Raw genomic sequence first — 26,672 nt, 5'->3', positions numbered from 1 at the left:
GGGTCTCTTTAATCTAAAATTTGGAGAAACATGGGTAAATAGGAAATTCAGGCAGGATAACTCCATGCTAAGTACATATGGAATAAATTATCAGCAAGGGAAGGATAAATGACTTCAAGGGAAGCCTAGGTTTGTTTCTTGAGAAAGAGCATGTGAGAGCTTGGGTGAAGAAAGCAAAGAGGTGTAAAGTCAGGTTTCTATTAACAAATGCTAACATGGTGGGCTGGATGTTCATCTCCTAACATTTATTTTGATAGCTCTGTGTGGATGAGCTACATTTAATTTTCATGTGTGTTTCCTAACACTTGTTCCTTAGATCTTGTTTCTTCAGGGGTTCACTGAAATCTTAAAAGAAGGGATAGTGCAGCATTTTAGTTTTGGAAACAGTTTTACTCAAGGGAATGATGTGGCAGTGAAGTGTTGATCAAGTGAATTAGGGAGAAACCTTTTCTTCTCTGGCATTAGTTTGTAATTGACAGGAGGAGTAGAAACTGCCTTCTGCTCTAGTGGCCAAGGATTTTCTATAGGTGTGTGCCCTAGTTCAATCATATCAAAATATGATTTGAGATCATATTTTGAAAAAAAACCACTCACATATACATATTTTTCTTTTCTTTTTTTTTTTTTTAATACTTTTATTTCTCCAAGGTTTGCATGAACATTATTATGACTTCTGGTCTATACCGGGACTTCTGAGGTTATTGAATGTTGAGGGTTGACTCAATATTGGAAAGCAGCACTAGTCTTGAAATTGCTGCTTCAAGTAACCTTTACCTTCATTTTGTTGGAATACATCCTGCATTTTCAGGAAAATGATGAATTTCTCCTCTCACAGAAAAGTGCATAAAGTTTAGCAAAATTTTAATTGATTTTGATGTGATTTCTAGGATCCAGTTCAGCTTTTGTTATTTCAGTCTGGGTATGACTGAGTCAGTGAATAAAACTTCCCTTCCTTACCTGGTGAAATGCACGTTTCTTAATTTCACTGTAAGTACAATTTGCAACTCCACTGTTTCCTGATCAAACTTTTTCTCCTTTCATCATCTCACGCACAAAAATGAATCCAACTTTTTGAGTTAAAAAATTGCAAAGATTATAGGCAACCCAAAACTGAATTGTGCAATAAAATGACTATTTATTACCTTTTTAAAGTAACTGCTCTTCATTGATTCATTGAGATTTTGCCATAGGAGCATCATTCCTCCTAGGGCTAATAAAATAACTAGTAGAAGTTAACCCAGTATCATTATCAGTACCATAATACGGACTGAACAACCTCCACTGCTCTAACTACTCCCTCCTTTGGATTTTACCATAAAATGCCTCTTAAAATAGCTCAGCTATTTTGAAATATTCTTTACTGTTTTAAAGATCAAACGTTCAAGCATCTTTCTTTTTTTTTTTTGCTTGAACACACAAAGCTATATGCCTGTGCCTGCATAAATGGACATGCTATGAGATAAATGAGCAATAGGAAACCCAAAACAACTTCTGGATTAGAATTTCAGTCTTTTGTTTGTTTGGTAGTATCTTTGGCATGCTAGGGGCTTTCCAAATATAGGAGTACAGTTTCTGGCCAGAACTAGCTGCCATTTTCTTATTGCAGTTGAAAAATACCAGTTCATTAGTTTGCATCAACATGCTGCATCTTTGAAGGATTTCTCAGGTCCACAATTGAATTTCTGCTCAAAATGAAAGAGTTGCATCTCTGCACTTCATTATGAACTGGTGATTATGGAATGCACCTGGGTCACTGGAGAGCTGGATTCAGATCGTTCCTCTCTATCTGATTTAAGTCAGCTTTTTCAAATCAAGTTTCTCACATCCCAGGTGAGTGCTTTAAAAACACACTTTGACTCTTCTTTTTAAGTTCCTGCTTCAGGCTATTCCAATTTGAATAATCATTTAATTATTCAGTGGGTCAGAAGAGAACTGACTCTTGGCTTGGGCACTCCAGTGTGATGTGAGAGACTGAACCCAACTGGTTCCTGTTGCAGAGTCTTGCAGCCTGCACTCCCGAGTATGACATGGTGAGAGCAGTCTCATATTCTTACTGTTGGCTTGCTGACTTTTCCTTTTGAAAAATTGCAAAAGGTATCAGGTTAGTCCCAAAGGAGAACAAAAGGAAATTCTAAAATCTTCGAAGTATTTGTGATACTGAAAAATTCTTTCTTGCATAGTTCACAATTCAGCTATTGTAAAAGTTAGTTGGTGATGGAGTGCATCTTTATAATCAAAAGAATTTTCATCTCAAAATGGAGTTTTGTTGCCATTGTTTTTGTTGGGTGGATTGTGTGTTTGAACTCAATATTCTTACATGCCCCTGAGCACTGAGAGAGTAGCTCTAGGAGGTGTGATGGGTGAGACATTAACCCTTTCTCCTGGTACTGCTTGGGACCTTGTGCAGCACAGAGCTTGCTGTGGATGTCTCTCTGGGAGTGCTGGGAGGAAGAAAGAAATGCTGTGTAAATGCCAACAAATGCCTGAGAGATGCAAGGGATACTGCACTTGTTTCTTCTCTCAGGAAGAACCTCCTCTGAGGTGGAGAAGATCTATGAAACTGGCAGATTTCTCTGTCAAGATCTCTTAAAAAGCAGAGAAGAAATGTCTTAATCTGTGGAAGGGAAATCCACAAAAGGAGGAAATCCTTCTTTTCTTAGAGATAGAAATACTCATTTTGATAGCTTCTGTTTCCTCTGTCTTTCATTCTTAACTTGTCTGGCAGCACAACTCTGGCAGAATCTATGCTGTATTGGTTGGTTCCCCTCCTGGCTGCTCTGCAACAGTGATGGATGGGAGCCAAGGGAATAAATATAGCTCTGAGTTCCAGTAGTAACCCCCTGCCACACTTCTACACAGAAACTGGGAGGTCACGGGGGGAGAGGGAATGGCTCAGGTCTGACTTCAGCTGAGAGGGTGTTTCTGTGCTCCCTGAGGAAGGGGAAAGGTGCTGCAGAAACCGACTCCTGCTTTTGTTTCCATGCAGAACTGAAGGGATCTGTAGATCTATTTTAAAAGCATTACCATTGGCTGTGCAGTTTCCATGTGAGTTTATTAAATGTGGACATTTTTTATATGTAAAAATAACTTCACCATTTTGTTATTTCCTTTTACGTATTTCACTTCGGTTGGAAAAATGAAATCAATCTAGTCAGCTTTTCATCAGTTTCTCTTTGGCTGTCATGCAGTTGCACAATGCTGCAGTGCTTGGCTAGCAAAAATGTTTACAACGAAAAATTGTTTTCAATGGGATTAAAAAAAGCACCATGGAAACATTTTTATTGGTCTTCAATTTTTGTGCGATTCGGATTTTTACAAGACCTAAACTACATCAATGGTATAGCTCTAATTTGATTTTAAGATTATACTCTATTTTTATGTATACTTGCAAGGTACGGACAAGATAGTGCTACTATCCTCTGTCACAAAGTATAAAAAATTCTAGCTTGACTATTTCTTTGCAGCTGGCTCAAAGTTCTTGGAAATCATGAGCACCTTGCAGTTGACTCTCAAGAGTTTGGGGTCACACCTTCCACCTGTATGTAAATACCTGTTATAAGTTGTTTTAAGCAGTCTTCATCATTTAGAACTGCTCTGAGTTGATTTTTGATCTGTTAATGCTGTGAGATTGCTGCAGCTGAGGTGAATCTGGGGATATATGTCTGCAACCCTTAAATACCTTTATTGCAGCTGGCACCTATAGAAATCTCACATATGGAGAATATATGAAGTCAGATCCTTGGAAGGTTAACTGTAATAAAATGCTAGGAGTAAAATATTGGCTGACAGTTACCCTTTGCATCAAAACTCAAATTCTTTTTGAAAAAGGTGCTTGTGATCAGTGTTGAGTTAGTTTGGATTTTAATTTATTTTGCTTTACAGTTTAAGTAGCAAAAGGCTCTTCTAGGGATGGCCTGAATTTGTGGCTATTGATGACTGCTTTATGAATATGTGGACTGGGGCAGTCTGGGGAGGCACTGCACCTCTCCAGGGGCTGCTGCCACTAAAAACAGAGAGGAATTCCCCAGGCACTCTGAGCTGTTTCTCACACTGCTTTTCTACCTTCATCCTCAGCAGCCACCCTGAACCTACCATACGAATGAGGAATGGGGCCCCTTGGGTACCCTTTGAAAAGGGAAAGCCTTTCTCTTAGAGAAACATGAATTTCATAGGGCCCAAGCTTGCAGATAAAAACTCTTCCAGGGTTTATATGATCAACATTCACCACCGAGTTCACTAATTGAAGACCTTAATGAATGTTGTAATGATCAGGTCTGTTATTGTCACTGATTCAGTATCTTGTTTTCAGGTGTGAGCTGGCTGAGTCAAATTTAGTTTTCTCTCTTTTAAGTGAAATCATCCTCATGCAAGCAAAAAAAAAAAAAAATCACCACAACCCCCCCCCGCTCTATAAATATAATATATCACAGCCTCTTTCAAACACCAACTGTTGATTGGCTACTCCCCATGTCATGATACTAAATCATTGACTTCAGACTATTAACCATTTGCTTACTGAATACAACTTCTGCAGTGAACTCACATCCACCATCTAGTTAGACAGAAGTTGCATTTGATAAGATAACTGTTATGGAAAGAAACAAACTATCAGGCAGACTTTTTCTGTGATTTTGGGAAAGGTATTGAAATTTAGCATTTACAAATAAAACCAGCTGGATTTGAAAATGGTTTACACATGTATAATCTGTAATGTAGCACAACTTTCATTCTCCTGCTCGGTAGATGGTATATAGATCTAAGACTAGATTTGATGCCTCTGTAAAAATAGTGTGGCTAGTCCATGTTCTTCAACTGCATGACACTTACTCATGTACCTTTTTTAGAAGAAAACATCTCTTTTCAGAATATGTTGATGTTTTTAACCATACGAGGACTATTTTTATGGGTGTGTTCTGCTTTGATGAGGTTTTCTGTTGGGAGATTGGATTTTTGAAGATGTGCTTCATGAATTTAAGTCAAACAAAATGCCACCAATTATTAGATTGTAAAAAACCATCTCTTTTTATATTTCTCCTTTATTAATATTGATTTACAAATAGGTCTTCAGAAAAATTTTTGTGTTGCTTGTTGTTACGACACATCATATATCTTTTGCTAATTGTGCATTCTTTTCTTGGTTTTAATTATATTGTGGAGCAAATGTTTTGTCGTTTAAAAAATAGCATGGCGCAATTTCATAATTTCTGATTTAATAATGAAAATATCCCTGAAGACCCCATCACTTTTTTCTTCCTTTAAGAAGCTGATAATCTCTGCACCTTTCTCTCTGAGGCTGGTGGTGGAGCTGAGCACAACGGAGCAAACCACAGATAAGTGAAGGAGGAGCCCTGGCTTTCGGCATGCTTCCAGCTCTGTGTGCAGGTGGCAGGGCAGCATCTCTTGGAGCAGGGTCTCTGGGTTAGCCACAGCGCTAGGGAAGCATGACAGGAGAAGCAGGGCTGGCAGGTAGAGGGAGATGTGTTGCACGCATCTTTTCATACTGGATTTGAAGATAACTTTTCCTCCTTTGAGTAATTTCTTCTAATTTGAATTTGGAAATTGGTTGACCAAAAAAAGGAGGGGCAGGGAAGTGTCTTGAACACTTTCCATGCTCTGTTCAGACGTGTGTGTGTGTTTTTTTTCACAGAATTATCTGGAAAACATCTGCGAAAAATGGAAGTTCTCATCGTTAAACTGAAAGTTCTGCCAGGCTTGGAAGCCATTTGTACCTTGTTCTGGGTCCAAGGTGCTTCCCATGTGCATCTGCTGAGTGTAGAATTTACTCCTGTCCAGTTACATCCATTTAGGATTTGCCCTTCCTTAAGATCAGTATTTAGGACTAGGACAGCTTTTATATGTTGAATAAGGATCATTTATTCCTATAGAAATAAAAGGGTTTAACAGCAATGTACGATCAATATGCAAAAGCCTACTAAGATAATTTGTATTCAAATGTGAACAACATTAATTCTAAACAATCTTAAGCCCTTATTTTGTCCAATGATTGCTGGACATCGAAGTCAAGAAGGCTCTTCTAACTTATTAGTTTATTATCAACAGTATTGCCAACACTTAAACTCTTCAGTTAGGTAACCCAGTTACCTATTATTCTATTAGGGCTTGCTGCACTCTGAATAAAGTCCATACTGAAACACTTGTCTTAGCACAGGTGCCCCATCCTTGTATGAGCAGGTGTATGTGGAGTTTGCAAAGTGAACAAGGAGAATGTAAACAATTACTACTGAATAATAATTTAGTATTTTATAAGATGCTTGCATGCCTGTCTTACAACTGCAGGATATTAAGACACCTCTAAAAGGTAGAAATACACTTGTCTTTGAGAAAGTGATATGACAAGAGCAAGAATACTTTAGAATGGTCACATCTTTTTATGTTCTATACTTTTTCCCCTTGGTTAACATGCTTAATTTTTCTCAGAAAGGCTGTATGTTAAGAAACTTTTCTGTAGCCTATAGGAGTTCTTTAGTTTATGGGGAGGATTGTATGTACCTTCAGCTGTGAATAATTTGTGGATATAATTTGTTTCCTGAGCTCTCTTTCAGATTTTATAAACAAGATGTTCACATACATGTAAGGACTGTCAGTTAAAGCTGTTCAGTGCCAAACCTTACTGGTGCAGTGCTGTGAATCCTCCTGTACTGCTTCAGCTGATCTCATACTGGGCATTTCTGGAATAGCATTTGAGCCTGAGTTAGTGTGGAAGCAGTGGTATTGCAATGTGTTTTAGTTGTTTGGCTAATGCTGGGTGTCAGGTGCTAAAGCATTTCTGGGCTGAACTGGGTCTTCTGCAGTTAGAGAAAGTCCAAGTAGTGAAAAATCCTGGACACAATTCAGTTAGGTTATGAGTTGGATATTACCATGTTTTAAAAACTTGCAATAGGACATATTACCTTCTCATTTTTTTAAACTTTTTTATCTCTGTTGTTTCCATCAATAATCTGTGATTTCAAAAATCATGTGTGGTCTCATAATTGTTTTTTAAATTGGCTGGAATTCCTTTAAAAATGTGGTTCAAAGGAAGAGTTGCTTTTCATACTTTAGAATAGCTATGGTCTTGAATTACATTTAGAAAAAGATGTATTAAATATAAACAAATACAGTGTTCATGTAAAATGTTAATTAAGCTCACATCACAGAACTGTGCTTTTTTGTGAAGAGCAGGAAAATTCTTCTCATTTTCTTGTTCTTTCCACCAAGGCTTGTCTGGCATCATTCCAGCACCACCTTCCCACAGCAGGACCACTTCAGGCACCCCAGGGGACGGGGCTGTTCCCTTGCCCGTGGGCACTCCTGGCTCTGAAGCTGCTGGGTCTCTGGAGCAGGTCCTGCCAGGGTGGCCTGGCTCAGCCCTGGCCCGCTGCAGATGAGGAAGTGTGGAGGGCAGGGGACTTGGAAGGAGTTTCATACCTCCACACCCCAGGGATGAAGACAGGAAATACATGTGGGGAGTGGCCAGGACAGGCAGGGGCTGGAGTGGCATGGCTCATTCCCTGTCAGAAGTGGACCATCAGGGATGTAGGGGCTGCAGACCATGGGAGCTCCACCTTGGAGGCCCAACTGAGGAAGAAGATGAAGAAAGAATGAGAGAAGAGTTTTATTGTGTCCCAGGATAATGCTGTCCTCTATGCATTCAGATCAGAGCAGCCCACAGCCATATAAAATACCTCTTACACTCTCACAGGTTGTTCTGTTGAACTAATATTTGCTATTTTAATTTTCTTTGCAGACCTTGATATCAAAGTCACTGCTCTTTCCCTTCTTGTTGGAACTCTTGGTAAAATAAGAGATCTGTTCCCAATATTGAAGAACTAAACCTAACAGAATGAAAAATTAACACGCTAAATATCATAAGTAATGATATAAACAAGGTGCTATGTCATTTTGCTTGCCAAAGACTGAGCCCTCTTTTGTCCAAAACCAGATTATGTTCTTCATCTCCCTAATGGAACTATTAGAAAATTCATATTGGAAGCCAGGACCTTGTTTGTGATGCTGCTTCTCCTTTGGGGCTGATATTGAAGCGCAGGCACAGTATAAAACTTCAGAAAGAAGGCAAATATGAGATAGTTTTAGCCCAGGATTAGCAGCTAGGACTCTTGAGTGTCATCTGGACATTGATTATTTGTCAGATAATGCAATTACATTTAATGGAGGGCACTGCTCAGGAGTTACAGAGTTTAAGTAGCACGTTTGGGTTTTATGCACTGTACCATGTTCGCAGTCACAGCACAAACATGAGTGACATTTGACACTCGCTTGTGGTGCTACTTCTCCAGAGCAGCTGCACGTCACTGAAAACACTGAAAAAACCCACAAAATGCCTGTCTTGCTCTCCTTGCCACTAAGTCTTGTTTATGCTGTCCCTGAGAGGCAGAGGCTGCCCGAGAGAGTGGTGTTGGAGGATGCTGTCACACGTTGTGTGCCTGTCAGGGAGCTGACACACTCGCTATTGACTGTGACATGTCACTTACATGAAACCATGCAGTGCTGCTGCAGCTTGGGGCACAGCACAGGTTAGGCAGCAACTGCAGTCTGTTTTCCTCTGCATGACAGACTCAGCAAGAGGCACGAGAGTCTGAGCCAGGCCCCAGATTTCAGGGTTTCTGCACTCCCGTTAAAAGAGGGAGATAAGAATGATGTGCCTAAGATGGTATGAAATAAAACAGAAGAATCCTGTCCCTGTCCTCACATGAACCCTGATAATACCAGGGAGGACTCCACCATCTCCTTATTGCAGCACATAAGGAGTGATTAAGTAAAATTCTTGCTTCTGTTTTCCTTATTGGCCTTAAAATCCAAGAATAAATCTTGATTTCTTTGAATAATGGGGACTTTTACCACTGGAACCAAGATTTTTCTCTTAGAAATATTTGTCAGCTTTACTCCTCCCATGGACAGGGTGCTGATTTGTGTCCCTGAGTAATTCCAGTGATCCTGGGAAAACTCTCCCTACTCAAAAAGCCTAAGGCTGGTAGGTTGACATGTGGTTTTCTTCAGTGGGAACGCCTGTGATCTGCTCTGACCCAGAAAAATACCCCTGAATTTGAGGTGATCAGGCAAGCCCTAGGACATCCTCTAATGCTCTTCTAGGCAGACCTGCTGTCAGTTCTGGCTTGGCCATACCTGGATTTGAGTACAGTCCCTCAGGTTGTCACCTGCAGACAGAAGAGCTCCCGACTCTTCACAGTAGCAGTCAGAGAAGCCCTGCTGACCGAAGGCTCTGTATCACAGTGGAAATGCTCCATCACACAGAAATAAAAACATGATTAAGTATCTGAACTTGGTTTGTTCGTGGTAAGCCAGTATTTAGTTCAAGCCTTTGAGTATCAAAGGGATGGCCTTGACTTCAGTGACACTGAAATCTCCAAAAACTGCATTTGCATGTTCCATGCTGGAAGGGGCTTCTGAAACTGTGACTTAATTTCCATGGCCAAGAGGTGCTCCAAGAATAGTTGCCTTAGATGGGGAATTTACACCTTTTATCTGAACTTCTCCTTTTATTTAAACAAACACACCCAAACCCTGAGGAGTTCGGGTAAGGCTGAGCTTCCAAAACTGTTCTAAGAGTTTCAGCTGGAATTACAGAGGGCTGTGTTTTGAGTCTGGGCAATCCTAGTTTGACTGTTACTGATTGTACAAGCAGCAGTAACAGATTTCAGTAGAAACCAAAAGGGAGAGATGAAAGTCCTAACACAACTTCTTTCCCACATGCCTCAGAAATCCCAGACTCTGTCTTGTCCCATCTGTACAACTGAGAATTTTTCTCTTTTAATGGGAACTTAAACAGCTCAATCAACCTAAAGAACTGAAGTCTACAAAATGTAGATGGGTATTTGTGTGTTTAAGTTCTGGGAGAATTTTGGTAATTATGTGCATAGTTTTGAAATCCTGAGGATGTCCAGCAGTGGCAAAGCGTGTGGATGAGCACTGCTGTGGTGCATGCAGATAATTCATATTTTCATAGGACTTGATAGTCAGCATGGGAGTAATCTCAGACTTGGCTAATGAAAGTGGCTGCACCTGGTTGAGATCCTGCTGGAAGCTTTTCTCTGTCAAAGATACTTATGTGTGGGTGCTTCCTACTTTATCAACCTCGTCCCTTCCTTGTGCCCTTAGGCTCAGTTGTGTTAAGGAACTGGAACACTTGAGATCATTGCTGTTTTGGCAAAAGCTGGCTCTGCATAAATGTGAATGTCTCTGAAGGCTGCTCTTGCATGCAAAGTTATTTGGTTATTTGAAAATGTTTTTTAATCTGGTAGCTGAATCATTGCTTTTGTAAGCTGTAGCTTAAGTTGTGTGTAGGTTTTATCAATAAGAGCATGGCTGTACCTTTTTCTTCTCAGCTCTTCCTACATTCAGCTGGTGGCTTCCATATTGACAGATAAGTTGGATGTTGATTCCATGATAGCTGCCCCTTGGTGGAAAGATTCTAAAATCAGTGTGACCTGTAGGAACACCAGGCACTCTTTGCAAATGAAAATGTGCCATCCTCAGCTGTCAGTGCAGTTTGCAGAGAAATGAGCACATGACAGCAATTTGAATGTTGAACCTTCTTTAATTCAACACATCATTTGGTTTCAAAATAGTTAAGTAAATTGTATTTAAATAATTGTAAACATTCCAAATAGTCATCCAAAACAAATTGTACTTTGCATAATCGTAACTTAGGAACAAAATATTGCAATATAAACCAAGGAAGAGTGAAAAAAAAATTGGTAAACAAAGAAAGTACATTTAAATTTGTTCACATACGTATCCTCTGTAGAGATTTACTTTTTTTTGGTGGTTATTTAAGGTACCGTGTAAAATTTCAGACTAGTGTGGGTTAAAAATACTTAGTATCTTTTTATTGCTCTATTCTTTTGAATATTTATTTTCTGAAACTTGAAAGCTGTGTGCGGTATGACTTTTGCAGTGCAAAAGGCTTTTCATTCCATAAAGTGCCTAGAAATTCGTTATGTGATCAGTTATATAAATAGGCTTATTGTTTAGAATGTCTAAAATGAAGCCTGTCCTTTAGCCATTTTTTCCCCTCTTATTAAATTTTTAAAGACACATATTTCAAACCCAAACAAACCAATTCCAAAGGGTTTAATTTTCTTCTGTTTCTCCCAAATTGTACAGTATGTTCTAACAATTTAGGCTCCGGTTTGGCTAGTGGGGAGTCTTTCATTAGAAAGCACGCTGTAGCAAAACATGTATTTTTTGTTAAGAAATAGTGAATGATATAAGAATGGTAAAGGACATCTACGGCATAATGACAGTTATATGTTTTTCAAAGGAAAATGCAAACAATAGGTAGAAGAAAGTAAAATCAATAAAAGGACATTGTATGAATATATCTGGTCCATTAGTTACGGTGAAATCTATTCTGTTCAATCTGAAATCACATTCAGCTTATGAGGTGGATAAATAAAAATGTTAGGTCCCAGTTATGTAGTCCTTTCTCCTTTTGAGCTTAATGGCAACTTTGGATGAAATGGGACATCAGGATTAAAGCCCAAATTAATCATTGTGCAGCATGATTTTTATCACCTTCACTTCCAGACAGGTTATTTCCACCAAGCAAAATAGTTGAGGACTGTTTTCATTGTAAGCTTAGCTACAGTTCCTGTGTTACAGAGGGGAAAAAAAAAGTCAGGAGTATTCTTCAGCTATGTGCACCTGTTCAGTTTTATACCTGAGGGAGTCTGCTGGAAGTTTGCTTATTTAACTTCAGTCCTTCCCCCTGGTGAAACCATTGTGGCGTTTGGATAGAAAGGTGTCATGAGAGATTGCAGGTCTGCTGTTCCCCCAAACCTTAAAATTTACTAGGGACAACTGATTTCCTCACTAGGATTTCTGATCCCTGTGTGCCAATTGCTGGCTGATTAAGGTCAATGATAGCACTTATTCAGTACTTTTATCGACTAGGATCATGTGATAGAAGCAATTGATTTAAGCACAGGATTGCTAATTTTCTATTGTAGCCATTTCTTCTACAGAGCCAGGTTTTACATTATCAGGAGTTATTTATTCTGTATTTAAAAGCAATCCATTTTTTCCTTTACAGGTAGGAGTGCCATTGCATACATTCAGAATTACATATTTCACTTGTGGGAGATGTTTTTGCCAATGTCAGATGTACCCTTTGTTTCCAGAGATCTTTGGATAGGCTGGGATTTCAAATAGCAGATAATAACATGCAGTGTGTATTATTGATGTTGTCTTAATTGTCTTATTGACAACTCACTTGCACTTGAAGAGGCATGCTAATATCAGACATTTTATGAGATTGCATATATTTTCATGACTGGAAGCCATAGCCATAAAATGATTTTAAAAGCATGCAAGTATCACTCATTAAAACATGTAGAATTTTTAAAATGCATTTTTGGGTCCACATTTGACATCATCACTGTTTAGTTTTGTTAATCCAGTCTCTCTCTTTCCTTTACTAGTCCCTAATTAAGCTACTCATCGATATTTAGCATGGAATTGGCTCCAAAGGAAGGTGCCATGCACCACTACCATTACCTGAAAAAAAGAGCTTACAGGAATAGCAAATTATATGCCTGCAAGATACAAGGAAATGGTCATATAAAGGGAAAACACAAGCTATTTGCTTCTCCAGTGGCAAGGAGGGGATGTTGAAGAGAGCATATATTGCATGAAGCTTAAAATTACAAAAATCTAGTTATAAGTATACTAATTGTCGCTACTAATTTGCTTCTGGTGAAGTAGATTCATTAAGATGTTGGAATAGTTTAGTTACTGCTGGTCTCTTTTAAAGACCTGTGAATTAACTTGTCACGTTTTTAAAATTTAAAATCAATAAAAATAAAGCTGCAGTATGTATCAGCATCAGCTGACAGATGTAGACAAGTATTAAGGAAAATCTCTTGCTGAGAGTGATTGTAGCCTGCAGTATTCTATATATGAATGATCCAAGCATATTTTAGATTTCTCCTTTAGAAAACCTCCAGTTTGGACATCTGGGTCTCTTAACGTGTCTGTCAGGGTGAAAGGACCAGTTGCTGACATTACTTCTGGCAATGGAGTCTTCTGGGTGCTGGTTTCCTTTGGTGCTCATAGGACTCCATCAGGGGCTGTTAGTTTCCACTCCTGTTTGAAATGTGAACCCCTGTATTCCTGTGAAACATGCCCAGGCAGAATTCAATGTAAATTCTGCATGTCCTTTCCACCCCAGGCTTTTCTGCTTCATTTTATTTTATAGTGGATTTGCTGTAGAATATTCAAAGGAAGGAGATGAGTTTTCAGGTTGGCTTACTCGTCTTAGTGTAAAAATTTTTTGTCTTGGAGAAACTTGAGCTTCTACCCAGCTCTATTCACTGATACCTTACCATTATTTCCTTCAGATTTTTTTTTCCTGTAATACTGAAGTGATTATGAGGAACTACAAATGAATTCTGTAAAATACTTTTAAAAATTGGCAATTGTTTGCACCTGTCTTCTAGTTCCCTTCAGCATGTATTGCATTACTTTTGCAATTAATCTTTGTCATGCATCTTGAGGCCAAAGAACTTGGAATTCTCTTTTCTAAATAGGCCTCTGTGATCAGGTGTTTCATTAAGGATCTTAGTGACCTTCTAAGTTTTTGCCACATTTATACCTCTTCAATTTCACCTCAATAAATCAGAGGAAAGTCTAACTCTTGGTATTTCTGTAAGCAGGCAAATGAAGAAATTTTATATCATATGTAAATTTATAGCATTGAATTGTTTCAATGTGCTGGAGTGCCCTTTTAGATAAATAATATAGATTTGGGGGCAAATTCTGTCTGGTGGAATTGATAACTGATAAAATCTAAAGTATCTGAATCCAAAGGTTTCATCATTGATCTCTAGGTTCTTGTACTATATTTGCTTTCCACCCACTTTTTTTTTTATTTTTTTAAATTTTTTTTATTTTTTCTTTCTTTATAGAGGGAAAAGAGATGTTGCAGGGGGGAACAGGGAATGACAAAGGTTCCCTATAAACCCTAATTGCAGTTCTGGGTGCACAGCATCCGCAGAAGTAGTTTCCAGTAGGCAGTGGTGATGAACAGCTCAGAAGTGACCTCTGCATAGTGTTACCCTGCATTGTGAGTGTGTGGATTGGCTCTGCCTGAGGATCTTGTGCTTGATTTCTAAAATAGATCAAGTAGTGTATGCCTGGAGCAAAAGGTGTCCATCTGTGAAATATGAGCTTGAATGACCATAATATCATGAGAAAAATGGATGACACCTGAAAATTAAATTTGTTGATAAAGCACTGGACAGAACTTCATTCTTAATTCTTTTTCTGACTTTGTGTGACCTTGAGAAATTCACTGGGAGGTGATTTTTACAGGTGCTGGAGGCCTCTTGATACAAATGAATCTGGGGGTTGCAACTGGGGCACTAATCACCTCTGAAGCTCAGACAGTGCTTGTACATCTGTCTCCCAAGTGGGTAAAAAGACTTTTGCAGCCTTTAAGGAATATTATGATCTTATTGAGGAAACATATATGAATATGCTTTTGTTTTAATAATTTGCTTGGAAAAATGAAGAGGATCTGGGCTGTCTGAAAGACTGTAGATGGAGGAAGGTCTTGTATATTTGCAGGGAGGGAACACTGGCAGGTGTAAAGGAAATGCCCTTGCAGAAGGCCAGTGGCCCTCCTTGCCCTTCTGCCTGGTGCTGGCAGTGAGAGGTGCTGGTTATGGAGGCCAAGTGAGCCCAGGTGCTTGAGGTGGTCCATTTTTCTCACAAAATCCTGGTTCCCACTGTTACTGGGGTGATGTTGGAGGGCACACCCTAACCCTCACTGTAGTACAGCCCACAAATCTGTCCAGTCTGCAGTTTGTGTGTTGCCCCACCTTCAGTGGCAGTGTGGTCCCAACTTTACTGATTGTTTGTGAAAAGCAGTATTTTCATCTGTCCTGTGGAGCAGCCACTCTACCTCCTTTGTCATTTTATTTGACCTTTCTGATGCCTCTGACTCTGCTACGCTTTCACAGGACAAGGCCAGAGTGGCCCACAATGTGCTGGACCTGGGTGCACCAAGGCTTTCTGCTGTGGCAGAAGGGTGCTGTCCATCCTGCTCTTAATGCCCTCCTAAAGGAATGCCTCGGGCTGTGTTTACTCTTTGTAGGTTACTGAACTAATGATTGCAGAGGACTGTCAATTGCAGGATCTCTTTCTGTGCTTACGTGCCATTTCCAAATTCAGTGTTATTGTACGTGGCTGTTTAGATTGCTTTCCCCAGATGTTGAACCTTCACATTTTTATGTGTTGATACTCATCTGCCACATATTTGCTCACTTGCTCTGGCTGGACTGAAGCACAAATTCCTCACCCCAAATTTACCCTCCAGCCACAGCCTTTGAACTGAATGGCTCAGTCAGTGGTTGCTCCTGTACCAAAGCAGTTTTTCGTGACCCTTTGGGAAGTTGTTTGAGTTTCAACCATGCATGTCACAGAAGCCATGAAGCAGTTTCGCCTTTGATACTGTTCCCCAGAGGATTTTCATATCTGCATTTGACAGTTTTGCTCTTGAAAATACTCCTGGTGTCTGGTAAAAATCATGGCTTTGGAAAAGCTGGCAGCAAGAGGGCAAGCTTAACTTTTCACCTGTATGGATTAGCCATGGAAAGAAACTTTCCTGTTGGGTGTATTTCTAGAGAGATTCACTTGAGGTTTCCCATGTGGATGGTTTGATGGAGGAGTTACCTGGTGAAATGATTCAGCCAAGAGGTCAGTTTTCAATTGCTGTAATATCTTTTTTCTTATCTATTTTTAGAGACTAGAAATGAAAACAGGAATATAAATTCATAGTATCATCAAATGCCACAATAAGGTTGAGTGGTCTTTGCCTGTTGATCTTTTAGAACTCTGATTCTCTCTTAGCAACTATTTGATTCACAAGCACACTGAAGCAGTTGCTCCAGGTAAAAAGTTTCAGTGTTGTCCGCATGGGACTGAAAACTCTCGGATGGAGACAGCTGCTGGGAAAGTCTTGGAGGAGAGTGTATCAGGCAGTTGGGTATTTGCTAGAAGAGTGAATTTTGATACTTCTCTATTTGGTTGTGGTTTGTGTTGCTCTTTATAGCCTCTGTTCATTGGCAAAAGAGCTCACTTGCAATATTTCCCATGCTAGGAAATGGTGAGAGGTAGAGTCAATATTACCTGCCAGGACCAGTGGAGCACAACATGCTCTAGTTACATCACCTTCTATTTGTGAATTGTTACCTTGGTTGACATGGATAAGAGAACCAGCACCCTCCAGCACTGAAACCTTTAGTGTCTATAACTTCAGTAAAAAAGTCTAAGTGCTCTAGTTTCAGTTATTACAGTTGCGTGCATTAGGAGACCTTGTTTGTGCCTTTGAAAATAATTCTCTGGTTTATTTGTGTTGTAGAAGTAGCTCAAAGAAATAAAAGTACAGATTTGTTTAAGTTAAATCAAAATGAAATGTTTATGATGATGTGTAACTTCTTTAGTGTTTGCAAGACAGGAATCATTCAGAGTCCTTCCTGAAAATGGACCACCTAGTCCAATTCCATTCACTGCATTCCTATAATTTGTTATCCAGTTCTGGTTAATGTTTAGATATGAAAAATTATTGTGGAAACAAGTAAAAAAAATACTGACTTAAAAAAATTGCTGTGGAGTCAAAGAGGTGTTTTAATCTCTCCCTTTTTTATTGTTTATCCACACATGCTATTTGAAGACGACCTCCTCTTCCCCAGACTAGGACGTCTGGGCTTGTAGTTAAAAGTGTAAGACTGTTGGTGGAGAGGTGTCTCCTTACCTTAATTGTACTGAAATTGCAGGGCTCTTGTAGCACCCACAGAACTATCAGCAGTCCTCTGGCACTTCTGCCAGTAGGACAGACCATGGGGCAATGGGTGTTTTATGCTTAGAAAAGTGCTGACATTTGATTTTCTGGTAATGCCTTTGTTGTTATCTAAAAGAAAAGCTGTGGCTACCAAATTTTTGAATTGGCTAGTCTGACCCAGTGGAAAACAAAGACCTTGGTTCCAGAACTGTGCTTCCATCACTAGATGGCTGAAAGAACTGATTGACTGGCTGAGTAAAAGATAGCTTATCATTTTTACCACTGCATCTCCTGCTGCCTTCTGGGCCTTTGCTAGCACTCCAGAGAGCTGACTTCATCTCCACAGAGGGATCAAGGTTAAAAGCTCAAGAAAGTCAGAAACTTCAGAGTTCATTTACAGGAGTGAAACAGTGAGAAAGGCTGGAAGATGGCAAGAGTTGCTCTTGAGGGTTGGGGAAGAAGAGGGCATGCTGTTGTGAGGTTGTTGTGATGTTTGGCTGCCCCAGAGGTTGTTCAGTTCAGCCTCCATTTGAGAAATCAAAGTTACCCACTCTGTTGAACATTCATGTCATAATTAAGTGTGAGACTGTGACCTTTAGTATTCTAAAAAAGGAAAAATTGTTACCTTAAGGAATTTCCCATACCTTGAACCAGAACAGAATTCGTGTCTATGTTCTGGAATTATCTGGGTCCTTAGAGACAGAGATCTTCCTGAAAATTTAGTGCTCAGGGAGTCTGCTTCTTTAGCAGCTCTAGTGGTTGTTTCTATGGTTAGACAAATTGGTGACCTTTTGGAGAGCATCATGTTATCAAACAGACCAATCAACTCTTTAGCAAATGTAAAAGATTCATCTTCATTTAAGTATCTAAGTGTAGAATGAAATTGAATGTGTGTCTAATGCATAGATTTTGCATTGCATTTGCCAAAGACATCATTTATTTGGTGTGTCTAATTCTTGGAAAAACAATCCTCAGAGACATAGGACTTGATTTCCTGAGCACAGCTATTGTTGTACTTAGTAATGAAAAATAAGTGCTTGGCCCTTCCGGGAATCAAAATGCAGATGATTCAAAATTAGCCTCCAAAATTTTGAGCATTCTAATATGAATGGTTAAAGTATTAATATTGAGACTATCCGGAGCAGAAAGCAAGGGTCCCCAGTGTTAAAATGCATACAGAGGGACTAACATGCACACACACCACACACAAAATTAATATAAGGGATTAATATTCAGCTGTGATAATACTGGAAAATATGCACTGTGGAAAGTAGGGGAGCATGTCTTCAAAGGTTGGTTAGTGCTTAAGGTGACAGAAAATTAATGCACGTGAATGACAGTTGTTCCTGAGAGAGTCATCAGATGCAACTGTGAAAAGTCTCCTTTCCTTGAATCCCACTTTAGTTGAGGAAGTCGTTATAAATGTTTGATAGAACAAGATGGACAATTGCCCCAGGTAGGTCTGAGGCTTGACCTCTGCCACGAATGGATGCAAGAAGCCATTTTCCACGGTGTCTGTTCCATTTAATTTCTTTGCAGGATGACACTGGAATGGCTAAATCTCCAGTTTCTTTGTCTTGCAGCCCTTTGCTCTGTTGCTAGACCTAGGGAGATTAGGGATGCAGGACATAACATCACTATGTACAAAGTTTGTATCAAATAAAAGGATTCAATTTTCTGCCAAGTTGGGGTTTAACCTCTCCTAGATCCTGAGTTGTGCATAATTAATGTATTTTCAATATCTTTCAGCATTTGACTTTCAGAATTCTCTCTCAGAATTAATCTTAAAGATGTTTCAGTATTCTGCCTTCAGGAAGACAACTTGCTTTTAGCTCATGCCATAATTTTTGGTTTCAGTTTTTGGATGTCATGTATCACTCTGATTAAATGTCTCTTTCTTGCAGAAGGCTATTCTCACAGGAAAAAAACCAAGCTATTATCTAACAAATGTGTGGCAGTTAGTGCTAGCATGGGCTAGTATATTTTTAATGGCAGCAATCTCTTCCATTTTGTTGCGTGTGAACAAAACCTCTTGCCTGCTTTATATCATCAAAGAGCTTGTCCAGATTTGGCGGTTTTAGATTGGGTAACATCATGATGGACGAGTTGACAGTTCATTAAACCAAAGATTTTTTCCATCCACAATAGTCTGTCTTCTGTGTATTTACTATTATTAAAGCCTGCACAATAGCATCTGTAAATAAGACATGCCTTTGCTCTCCACTAGTGTCGACTACTGATGGTGGATGCCTACTAACAAAAATAAAGCTAGGGTCCTGCTGAGCTAACTTTTAATTCAACAGCACAGTGTGTATAAGTACACTAGTGCCATTGTGAAAGAATGGCTTTCTTCCATTAAAGCAACATTACTGTCCCTGATGCTCCTTCCTGTCAAATGCACTGTGGTTCAAAACAGTTTTGTCTGTATTTGCACCAGTTCAGGACCCAAGCTGGTAGTAAGTAGTAGGTATGACCTGTGCAGTTTTACATGCAGTAGCTAGCTTCCTAGCTTGTTCAGCCCCTGTGATGTTTGGGATGTACATTCTTTGAAGATTACTTCCAAAGAAAGGCATCCAAATCCTTAATTCGAGATTCTGTCTATTCCTGTGGTGTTTACATTCCAGTATGGCAGAAGATCACTGAAAAAAGAAAAGATGAAAATGCACTTTTAAAAAGGGTTTCTCAAAACGGGTCTCCTTCAAAGCATCACAGTCCTCCACCTCCTACCCTCTTTTAAAGACGGGGATTAATGTTTTGTGCAGGAAAAAATATACATTAGTAGGCAACTTTGCTGTTTGCCACAGTGCTCTTGCTGGAGAGCCATCCATGGCGAAGCACTGGGCAGTGCGTGAGCGAGAGCTCTTCCTGCTGGAGCTAGGACATTTTTTATTAACACAGCTGCAAAGTTACTCGCTTCTGTTTTTCTCTGTGTTATCTTGGTGCTATTGTTTTTACTTGCTACTTAAAAACTACAGCCTCATCATCTTCCAGAGCGCTTGCTTGCTTTTTTATTTTTTTTCAGTTTCGGCTGTATAATAAAAGGATCAAATATTTAAAATTGCTCGCATGTTACTTTATTAAATGCATTTGTAGGAGAATGGGAATAGTTACTGTGTGGCTTTCTTGTAGCACTGAAGCTTCCAATTGTTTAGTTTTGAATTCACTCTACTTAAAATATGCAGCATATTTTTTTATTTATTTTGTGTGAATATGGCGTTCATTAGAGGGCCTAATAACAAAGGCTAAAGCTTGGCACAGGGTGGCTGTTATGCAAGCTTTCCCACACGCAGCTCTGCCAGTACCCCTCAATTCTGACCTGCAATAATACCCTTGCTATTCTAGTCCTGGGCCTTGCCTGAGCAGCGGCTGCAAACTGTGTCAAATCATGTGTGTGCGATTTTTGTGATATAGACAAATGAGACCTTTAAACTCCTTTTTATTTCTGACCTTACAGTAAGTCATAGGTATTTTTAAAAACAATTTCAGCAAGTAATTTCTTAATAAACCAGGAGCAATGGCTGTAACAGGAGTGGTAAAAAAAAAATTGATGAACAATTTCAAGATATACTAAGCCCCATGTTTGTATGGGAAGGTAATGATTTAGAAAATCTGTATTCTGGTGCAATTATTGTTAACTTTAAGAAATTTGTAACACACCTCTGGTGTGAATGGGATTCTCTTCGTGTTTCTAGCAGATATTTAAGAGATGCAGACAGATGAGATTTTTTTTCAGTTTATGATTTATCTTAATAAAGATGGCATCAGACATGCAGCCATCATTGTGGTATAGCAGCAGGAGTGAAAGGATCAATTCCTTGAAAGGATTTATGCCTCTGGAATTATGAGGGTTTTTTATGCAATGTTAAAAATTTAAGGGAACTTTAGTAACTAGTGAAAGATCAGCAACATGTGGTATGTAAACTCTGATGGAGAGCAGGCTTTTAATGCAGACAATGCAAATAAGCATTTCAGCAAGCAAAAGAGATTCACCTACACGTATGCTAATACTAAATCCCAGCAAAACATTAATTTTAAGATTAAAAATAGCCTTTCTGCTACCCGAGCACCTATGTAACGCTGCTTCTGTCCTTTAAAAAACAGTTTTATGAAGGAGCAGTTGAGCCAAAATTGAAAAAAGGGGGCATGTAGCCTTTCAGGCTACGATGATTAGTATTAAGATGAGTTGCACTTTAGCTAGGCTGAAACTTGTTCGTAACAGAATGTTAAATACTTACTGAAAAGAAAGATTATGTCTATCTAGTTACACCATTCCTTGATATATGCACCATGTCAGAGTGCCATTGTCTCCTGGGTAAAGACTGAGAGTTCAAATACCCACTATCTCTCCCCTGGTGCTCCAAATGCTCTGCTTTGAAGTTTTTATAATCCATCTGTCATCTTCTAGCAGGGAGGGCACATGTTCTGTACCACTCAATTATAGAATTCTCTTTCGCCAGCTACAATGAGACAGGAAAGAATGTTATGGGTGGTTGAGAGAAACTGTCAGATATACTAAATTCCTGGGATTCATATGGATGATGTTATTCCAGTGTAGGAACACAGCATGTGTTATTGTTAAAATGTATTAAGGATGCATCTTGTATTGTACCATTTAAGCATTTTGATATTTGCATAGTTTTGTTGCTATTTGATTTTCATTTAAAATGCCAAAGCAGCCAAACAGTCTGAGGTTTGATAATTTCATTTGTTTTGGGTGGAAAAAGTGACCAAATATGCATATATTTTGGAATATCAGAAATTATCATTATTTCTATTACAACAGTGAAATGGAAAAATTCTATATTTTTTTCTTTTTTTGTGTAAGCACTGTGGAACAGTGGAAGTGTTTATAGACCGGTAATATTTGCCATACCAATTGTTTGTATTATGATATGAACTGAAGGCCTGAAAATTATATGTGCTACCATCTGGTGAAAACAGGAGTAGCATTTCATTACGTGGTACGTATAAACAATAGCAGCAGTGTATTCTGAAATTATAGTTAATATTTTGCTTAAAGAAATCTACTTTATAGGGACCTAGCGTGCTTGATAGCACTCTGGCTTTTCATGTACTCCGTCCCTGGGGTGATTTAATTTGTTGTCTTATGTGAAATGAGTTTGATGAGCTCAGCTAAGTCTCTTGTGGATATTAATTCATGGTGTAGGAGATCCCACATAGTTTTGCAGAGGCTGGCATAATTTTAAAATTGTGTGGTTTGCTCAGAACAGGGTCAGTATGCGTTGTAACAGAATTTATTGGAATACGTAGATTTTCAGGGCAGATTTGTGCTACCAGTACTTGCAAATGGTTTTGTTTTTTTTCTATTTTTTTACATAAATGTATTGTCTGGCATGAGTTGAGGAGCCCCCCTCAAATTCAGTTTGAAATCTGCCTCTTTATGGGATCCCTTTAAGGCTCCTGAAGTGGACCAGAGGCTGTAGGAGTCTCCAGATGGCGCAGACCCCTTCGTAAGCTGAAATCAAACTCCCACAAACGTGTTCTGAGCAGTCAGCAAGACAACCTCTTGCTCAGACTGTATCTGCAGTATAAATACCTCCTCCTGTTCCAAACAAACAGGAATCCTGCCATATCTGAAATCTGGCAACTGCTTTCAAATAAAATTTACTGTCGTGGCTTGCTATTTTGCAGCCTGTCTCCTATCTGTTGGGTCCTCCAGGATGATGGGATGGCTGGCCAGTGTAAAGGCCAGTCCCTTTTAGGTTAAGGAGATAAAGGGATTGCCCAGCTGCCAAATTCTGGTAAACTGATCCCAAATAGGTTTGGTAGAGGAACAGAAGGTAGTATCTCTGATTATCTGACCTGGGTTGGTTATAGTAAAAATGGAAATAAGACTTAAAAAAAGCCCCTATGGAGAAATGCAATAAATTGGAGAAAGTATGATCCAAGATAAGATGGTCCTTGCCTTTCACCATGTGGGACCAGGACAGTAGTCAAAAGCAGTTTTTGTTCCATTCACCCACTTGGAGCTGACTGGTGTTCCTGTCTTACTCTTCTGCACCAGCTGCCACCAGCAGCTCCCTGAGGCTGGTGATGGGGAAATTTCTAGAATTAGACTCTCCCTGGCCAGTGTTATTTTCAGTAATGTGCCCACAGGTGTCCCACAGGGGGGTGGTGATGAAGCGCTGCTGAGGGTAAGGCTGTGAAGTGCAGCGCTTGGTGGCAGAGCTGTATTTTCAAGGTGAACACGTTCCGTGGAGAGGTTTTTGCTCAAAGATGGGCTGTGTGGAATGACCTGGGCAGGGGCTGGTGAGGCACAGCTCTCCTGATGGCTCAGAAGGCTCACCCTGACCATGTGGGGACAACCCCCGTGCGCTGTGTGAGCTGCAGCTCCCAAAGACTTTCAGCTCCAAAACTGACAGACCATTTCTAATTTTTGTATTGGATCTTTCAGCCTTACTTGCCTATTGCCCCCATTAGCCATGAGTTAGCTGAAACCTAACTCTGATCCTGTAGATAGTGCTGAGACTGGACACTCTGAACTCCAGGGGATGGAAGCCCACTTCTGTTTTTAATTGTATCTCCTACAAGGCGCCGGATATTTCCTCACTGTATTTATATAGCAGCCAATGCAAGTTTTGAAAAACATTTCCACTAACGGCAGATTTGATTTTTATATATGCTTTACCTTTAGTAGGTTTATTTAAACTGTGTATGGACAAGGAAATATTCCATTAATCCCATACTGTGAGGCTTTATTCACATGTTAGAAGCTGTTTTTTTTTTTAAATTCAAAGTAGGGGGTTTAATGTTTTGTTTGCTCTGATATTTGTTTTGTTTTCTTCTCTTTGCCTAGCTCTTCTTGCTTATCTTTCATAAGTTCTCTTTAGCAGCTTTAATTTCCTTCTCTTGCTTCTTACTTTCTCCTTCTCTCTATCTTACAGGTATACACTAGCAGTAGAAGCCCCAGTTGGAAGATTATCAGTGAAGAACATAGTTTTTAGGTCCCAGCAGAAACTTCATCACATTGAGGGGGGGAAAAAAAAGTGAAGATTGCAGTTTGCAGGACCTAGTGAAACCCTGAGTGTGAAAAGTATTTAAGGATTTGCATTTGCTCTCTGACTTTCACTGGGTCTCCTAGCCTGCACTCTGAGGTCTTCCACTCTATTTTAAGCCTGCTGTATCACAGTTTTGTGTAAATGGCAATAAATGAAAGTAGCCACGCTGCTGTTGGTGTGTTACAATGTCAGCAGATTTTGAGTGACTGTTTTGACGTAGACATCTCTTATAAATTTCTATTTATTTAAGTCTAATTTTATGAAAACAAATCCCCCAAAAAACAACAAACAGACAAAAAACCTCCAAATGTCCCCCCATTTTTTATAATACCAATATTAAACTATGATTGTAATAATTCTCTTTACCAGTAGTGAGATTAATGTGAAAATATTTATTCAGTGGAATTTTCTGAGTAGAGCTATCTTAATCAACAGTGCAAAATTCTCCTTGCCCAAGCAATTAATTTTTTTGATGGGCATGTAAAATATGTGGGGTTTTTCTGCAGTTTATACATCCTCCTCATGGTAAATAATGCCAAATAGATTTAGTATCTGGACAGACAAATTTTTCATTATCATTTGGAAGCCTGATTTAAAATATATTACTTTGAGAAATACAACATTGAGATTTTAACCAACCATATTGTGCTACATCTTATTGTTCTGTTGCAGGGATAATGTATTAATGTTTATCGAGTTCTTTATGAATTTTTATATGTTATATATAGCCATAGTTTCCTTTGTGATCCTCTCTTTTATTAAGCTGGAAATTTATAATGGTGAATCTTAAAACTACTGGTCATTAGGTAGCATGTTGCAGTTAAGGAAATATTTTTTGTTTTGTTTTTAAGCTTAACATTTTTTACTGTCCTTTCTGTATTTTCCCATGAGATTAAGGTCGTATTTTTTATGCGTGTTGAAAAATATTCACTTATCAGTATGGGTGCAACTGTAAACAAGTGATAAAGTGACAACATTTACAACAGCAAAACTGACAGCATTTGCTTTAATTTTCTGCCATTTTTGTAATTATATCAATCAAGACCAAAACTAAAATGATATTTTAGCATGCTGTAAGAAATGAGGAATTCAGATCTTAAAAGACCATTACAATTAGCTTTGAAACATTCACCATTTTAACATAATTGTTTCATATAGCTTATACGTCTTCATTTACAGGCAAATATTCTGTTGATCTTTTATAAACAAAGTAGCACCCATCTGCTTCTTGAGACACTCCTGGCGCCTATTCATTGCAAAAATAATACATGTCCTAATGACTTCCACATATTTTGAAATCTCCCTTTTGAAATTGGTCTTGGCAGATTATTTGCAGGTACTTGAGTTGCATCTGTTTGCAATTTTGCAAATGCGGAAGACTTTAATGTTGAGCACTGCAAGAGGGCTATTTTAATCCTCAGATAACATAGGCTGTCATCAAAAGCCACATTTATCTTTTCGAAGGTGGGGCAAATGTTTAATGTTAAAAGACAGTAAAAGGTCAAGGTCAAGGCTGAGGTCTGAATATTTTCCTTTCATAAAATTGTGTCTTTTGTCATTTACTTCTTGCATTTTTTTCATTTAAGTTTCAGCTTAGCTTCCCATTGCCAAGAGGATGTTTTGCTGATAAAAATGAAAGATCAGGAAGAGAGTAAATCTGAAATAATTGTGAACTTCGCTCTGTTGTACTTATTATTACCATGTGGTTAGCAGCTGACCAACTTAAGCCGTTTTTATTTACACTACAAAACTGAGCAGCATTGTCCTAGCAAAGTACAACTTTGCTTTTATTTAATCACTAGACTATGTTAAAATGGAGTTCAGGGTCTCCCTTCATCTCACAGAAGCAAGGAGGTAAGGTTGAAATGACATCCTTAATGTACCTCATTGGGCCTTGTTATTGCAGCACATATGGTACACTATGAAGGATTACCAATTGTTAGAGGACCCCTGCAAGAGTTGGGCACGGTGGGGGTGAGTTAAGGATGACATTTCAGCTTTAATTCCCCTCTTGTTTTCCCTATTACCTTTTTACTGTTAACATTTCTTCATTTATTTATTTTTTGAGACTAAATTTTGCCTCTTGAACATTAAAAGTCCTCCTCCTGCACAAAAAGGGGCTGGTGTTTTAACACAGAAGGAATTGGAGACCAAAAGCTTTTAGAAATGGTTGTTTCAAGGCAGCTACTTTCTGTTCATGTTGTTGTGCAGTGAGAATAGCTGGAAACCCGAAAATGTGCCAAGGTTTTAAACACCATGAGATTTAGTGTGAAAAAGGACTGAGTGAATGTTTTGTGCAGTACACGTTATTTTCATGTTTCTTGATTAGGTCTTTGGTTAGAAGAGGAGCGTGTGCTTATCTGTGAACTTTCACTCAAGTGCCCTGAAGTTTCTGCACTTACCAAGTTTAACAAAATGACTGGGAAACAGTTGCTTAAGAAGGTTTCCTACTGAGCAGCAGCCACCCACCTCTAAGGTGGAACAATACAGCTATTTTTACAGCCTATAGCAGAACAGGACAGGAATAAATACATCAACCAGATAAAATTGCTGTGAGAGCCGAGGTGGTGGGATGGTAGCATTTAAGATAGCATTTGACCAGGGGTTACGACTTCAAAAGTGTCTCAGGGAACTACATGCCTGTGGCTTATATCTTCTGAAGTGTGTGGCCTTTTGGGGTTTGAGGTGCTTGAGCTACATTTTAGTGGGATTTAGGTGCCTGAATAAGGGTCAAGGGCTTGCATGGCTTTGGGCTTCAGGCCCTGCGTTCCATTTTCAAAAGCCCATTGTGCACATCCCTTAAAATGTATCCCAGGGTGGTAAATTTAATG

At 39.1% G+C, this 26,672-nt stretch overlaps 1 protein-coding gene across 22 annotated transcripts in view; it reads left to right on the top strand.

Annotated features, from left to right (window-relative positions):
• ZNF536 (zinc finger protein 536) overlaps positions 1-26,672 on the top strand; it is a 345,678-nt gene that overhangs the window by 8,293 nt on the left and 310,713 nt on the right. For 2 of the 22 annotated variants that reach the window (XM_038148360.1, XM_038148349.1), the window contains exon 1: positions 972-25,695. The exons of the other annotated variants lie outside the window; for them this stretch is intronic. The gene's annotated coding sequence lies outside the window, so the exon portion shown is untranslated. Of the gene's footprint in view, positions 1-971; positions 25,696-26,672 lie in introns of those variants that run through there. 22 annotated transcript variants of the gene reach the window in all.

Source organism: Motacilla alba, chromosome 11 (assembly GCF_015832195.1).
Source record: "Motacilla alba alba isolate MOTALB_02 chromosome 11, Motacilla_alba_V1.0_pri, whole genome shotgun sequence".
NCBI lineage: Eukaryota > Metazoa > Chordata > Aves > Passeriformes > Motacillidae > Motacilla > Motacilla alba.
This window is presented reverse-complemented; position numbering and strand designations above follow the sequence as displayed.